Below are 5,104 nucleotides of genomic sequence, written 5' to 3' on the forward strand. Positions count from 1 at the left end.
AAAAAGACTAAGTCTCTCAAATTCCATTGGCAGTCTTTTGGAGTCTGGATGGCTTCGGTCGAATTGCTCAGATATTGTGAAGTATCTGGCATTCGGAGATATTGGGACATCCTAGTAGCCATCCGAAGGGGGTTCAACATAGGTGAGGTGAGGAGTGTAATCATCATCAAGGAGTTTGCGGTGAGAATTGATCCAAGAATTTATCAAGGACCCATCCTTGATAGTATCAAAACTGCATTCTCTCCATATGAGCTCAACAAGTTTGGTTGCCTTCCAATCTTTTTTTCCTTTGGGTGGTGGCAGGGGAGTCATTTGAGCTCAGAGAAGACATGTGCTCCGCAAGATTTTTGAAGTGAGGGGGAGTCTCTGATTTCTCATGAGTGTTTTCCTCTTGCGGTGGAGAGTTATGAGGTGGAGTATGATGAGATGGTTGCGGTGTAGGAATTTTTTCTGTAGAGATAAGGGGAGTTTGATGTTGTGAGATGGAGTGGTTGGAGTGATGGACTTCTTCTTCACTTCCCCCTCTTGAGGAGTTCAGACCCGGAGCCTCCTCAAGCAATTGACGAAGGCCATCAACTTTGGCAAAAACTTCTTGAAATTGAGCTTTGAGGGCTTCTGCCGGTTATTGATTGTTGGGGATGGTGGGGTTGAAGAGTAGCCTGTGAATTTCCTTGGTGAGTTGAAGGATTTCAGGACCATGGAAATTTGTGGACAAGGATCGCTGCATGCGGTTGATTGTAGCTTGAAGGACTGCGATCGTGGACTCATACGTAGTGTGAGTCTCAGCAATCAGCTTTTGAGATTGGGAAGCTTGATCCGCAACGGCTGCTTGAAGATCTTTCTTGATTGCAGTTACCTCAGAGATGAGGCGTTCCGCAGCAGCCATGAAGTCCTTGTGATCTGCATGTCTATTGTTGTCAAGGGACCGGATCCCCATTTCCACTTTGAGGGAGATACGCTCAGCAACCAATCTCTCATTAGTTTCCAAGCGCTCTATCCCTTCAATCAATGACTGCGGTCCGGGGATATCTTCTGGTTGCAGTTGAGTTCGCTTGACCGCAGCAAGGATTTGATCAACCTTGGCTTGAAGACTCAAAAATTCTTTCCTAGTGACAACATTCTTCTTCTTTTTCTTCTTCTCTTTGGGCTTAGAAGCTGAATGATGAGAGCCACTAGATTCTTCGTCTTCATTAAACATCATAAGATCATCATCAGAGGGAGAGGGTTTGTTTACCTCTTGCAGATCAGCATCATCAAATCCGAAGGTGGGAGCAGAGTTCACTTCTATTTCGGTTCCTTCGTCTTGTGATCTTTGGACAGTGGGAGAGGGAGGAACTTTGGAAGCATTTTGATCAGCAATTGCTTCCTGAGCCTTGTGGAAGGTTTCGACCATTTCAGACATCCAGTCTTGAATTTTCAAAATGGTGGCTACGGTATGGGCATTGTTAATTGCATCTGCCCAATACTTAGCCACAGCTTGGATTTCTTGTTCCTTCTGTTGCTGTTGCTTGACTTGTTGATCTTTGCATGCTTGGAATGCCCTACGAAAAGCAGCATATTTCTGAATATCGGCTTCGGTTACCGGATTATAGTTCAACCAAGAATCATTGGAGTCTTCACCGTCAAATCCTTTATATCGCACCGAAGTGTCCTTCAGGTCCACAGATGCTTGCACAATTGTGCTCACCGTGCCTAAACCACCTGTTATAGATGTAAGCAAAGTAGGATTTCCTAAGCTTCCTTGGTCTCCGTGACCCATGGTCAAGTTTGGCCTCGGCTCAGTTCTGGCATGGGCAGAAGAAGTGCCCTGCGGTTGGGAAGGTGTTTGTAGTGTATGGGTTACGTTCAAAAGGATGGAGTTCAACTCCTCAGGAGAAAAGAAATGCAGTTGGGAAGCCCTGGAGACTTTAGTGCGAGAACCAGTATTATCCTCTTGGGATTGAATAGGGGGGGGGGGGATTCTCCTCGTTGCGGTGAATCAGACTCACTTTCTGAGTTTGAGTGGTAGAAGATGGTTGGTTTGAATGGATGTTCGGCCATCCCAAGGACTACCGGAGCCTGTTGAGAGGTTGAGGTATCAGTTCGGTCACGCATATGGCTAGTGGGATCGGTTTTGCATTTCTTGAGGATTGAAATGGGTTGATCATCATCGTCAGAGTCACTGCTGGAGTCATGTTGGCTTGGTTCGACAATAGTGACTACTAGTGGTGTTTTTCTTTTCTTAGAAGACTTGGAAGCATCCTTTTTAGGAGTTCCTTGCTTCTTGGTGTTGCGGGGGCCATGAAGAGCAGAGACTTTATGCTTGCGTCTTTGGGATTGAGAAATGTTGGAGAGAGTAGTGCAAGAAGGGACTGCGGTGCCTTCAGGCTTAACGATTGCGGGTGGATTTTGAAGAGGTGGGGTAGGAAGGTATGGGTCAATACCTTCCGTAGCCTCAATGTGGTCTGAGACATCAGCAGTCTCAAGACCGAGGGTAGAAACAATGTAGGTAGGAAGTCTTCAGATTGGTCCAAAAATTGATTGATCAGATGAAGGATTGTACCTTTTGAGATCCTTGGTGACAAAGAAGTTGATGTCCCTGCCCATGTCAATTCCTGCGTCCGCATGAAGGTCTGAAATGCAGAGGGACCAGAACCTTGTGAAAGTGAGTTCGGTTGGGTTCTCCCTTGGGCTCTCCTTGGGAATGTATTGAGGGAAGTCATCCCATAGGATCTGTCCGTAGTTCGCGTCATGACCTGTGAAGATACTCCACACCAGCTCTAAAAGTTTGAGTCCCATATTATCCGTGCCTCCGGTTCTGCCGGATAGACTGCTGATGACGAAGTGGCACACGAATTGCCAGACCGCATGCAATTGGTTCTTCTTGAATTCACCAATTCCTTTGATCTTTTTCTGATATCCCATTTGGTAAAGTGCCAAAGTAATGTCCGCCATGGATGGGGTGAAAATCTTGATTGATGGATGAACCAGAAGGTTAATGGCAGTAAGAAACTTTTCTTTGGACAAAATGACCAAAGAATCGTTAATCAGGTAGAGATGAACTTCTTGGGGGTTTTCGAGTGGGCAATAGGCGAAAAAGGCACATTTGAAAAGGGTTGTGATCGGGACAACGTCTGTGAAAGCATCGAAGGGGCAAAACAGAGGGTGATTCTTCAGGAACTTGATCATTAGTTTCGTGGGAGCATTGTAGAAAGGGTGTTCTTCAAACACGGCTCTGAAATTGCTTGAAGCAATCATGGGAGAGTTTGAACCAGTAGGGTTCACTGATCCAGAAGCCTTGGATTGTTTCTTCGATACATTGGATTTCACCATTGTTGAGAGTTTGGGGAAGCTTTGAAGAGGAAGGGTAGAATGCAGGAGAAGGTTTACGGTTTAGAGAGCATAAACTTTTCTTTGTGGAGAAGAAAGAGGTTTTATAGTGGCTTCAGGGAGCGGGAAACGTTTTTGCCCTAAGTGAATTTGGGTGAAAACGATTGGGTTTTTCTTTTGAATTAGGGTCTCTAATCTCAGCCACATATTGATAAAAGAGGGATTAAATATGAATTTGGGATTTACCAAAAAGGGTTTGCATTTAATGAAATGTCAGATTTGATACCACGTCTGGTGAACGTGTGGTGAGAGTGAGATCAATCCGTTGGGTAAAAGGGAAGTTGTAACGGATGTGATGTTTTAGGGTAATAGGAAAGGACATATTTAAAGGATTTGATTTGGAAAATCTTTTTTGTTGTCATCATACCTAAAATAGGTCTGACACGAGGTTTAGAGAAAAAAGAATGAGACAGTTTCTTAAGGAGTGTTTTTATTTAATGTTTTATTTAATGAAGGATCATTAAATAGCACACCATATTTTTTTTGTTATTTTTCAAAAGAATGAACAGTTTGAAAATCAATTAATGTGACTGCGGATGGACACATCATTGCGGATGAATCCTTTGCCATTGCGGATGAGTAGATATATGACTGTAATGGAAGAAACTGAGAAAAGCACTTGCACAATAAGTTGGTAATAACAAACAAGGACCAGTGAAGGATAAATATAATATATGGTTGCGGTACATAGACTGCGGTACACAAGATATACTAAAACCATTTATTATAAATAACTTTCAGTTAGGACCGCAACGGAGACCAAGGATGGTCTGCGATACCTATTAATTCAAGAAGAATTGAGGGTCCGGATTCATCATTCCTAACATTTGTAAGAACGCGTTGAGTTTGGTAGAGTCAAGTGCTTTTGTAAATACATCAGCAATCTCTTCATGAGTAGGGACAAAGATGAGTTCAATGTTACCTTTTAGAATGTGTTCTTTGATGAAATGATACCGTAGTTTAGTATGCTTCTTCTTGGAGTGCTGAATAGGATTATGAGAAATCGCTATGGCACTTTCAGAGTCACAGTAGATTGGTATCCACAGCATTTTGTATCCGTAGTCTAGCAGTTGTGTCTTCATCCATAAGACTTGAGAACAACAGCTGGTTGCGGCCACATATTTGGCTTCTCCAGTAGATAATGATACACAACTTTGTTTTCTTGAGGACCAGCTGACAAGTCTTCCTCCCATAAATTGACATCCACCGGAGGTGCTTTTTCGATCAAGTTTGCATCTGGCATGATCCGCATCGGTAAATGCTTGAAGACTGAAGTCATTGCCTGCGGGGTACCATAGACCAATATATTTGCTTCCTTTTAGGTACCGAAGAATTTGTTGGTTGCGGTCATATGTGACACTTTTGGGTCAGCCTGATATCTTGCACATACACCAGTTGCAAAGACAATGTCTAGTCGGCTTGCGGTGAGGTACATTAGAGAGCCAATGATACCTCTATAAGTCTTGTGATCCACAGATTCGCCAGAGGGATCAACAGATATCTTATATCCGAAGGCCATGGGGACCTTAGCCGAGGAACAATTATCCATTGAGTACTTCTTGAATAGTTCAGTGGTGTATTTCTCTTGATGAATGAATATCCCTTGCTGAATTTGTTTCACTTGAAGACCTAGAAAGAAATTAATCTCTTTATTCATGCTCATTTGACATTTGTTGGTCATGAGCTTAGCAAATTCATCCACCATTCCTTGATCAGTCGATCCGAAGATGATATC

Source organism: Lactuca sativa, chromosome 2 (genome assembly GCF_002870075.4).
Source record: "Lactuca sativa cultivar Salinas chromosome 2, Lsat_Salinas_v11, whole genome shotgun sequence".
NCBI classification, from domain to species: domain Eukaryota; kingdom Viridiplantae; phylum Streptophyta; class Magnoliopsida; order Asterales; family Asteraceae; genus Lactuca; species Lactuca sativa.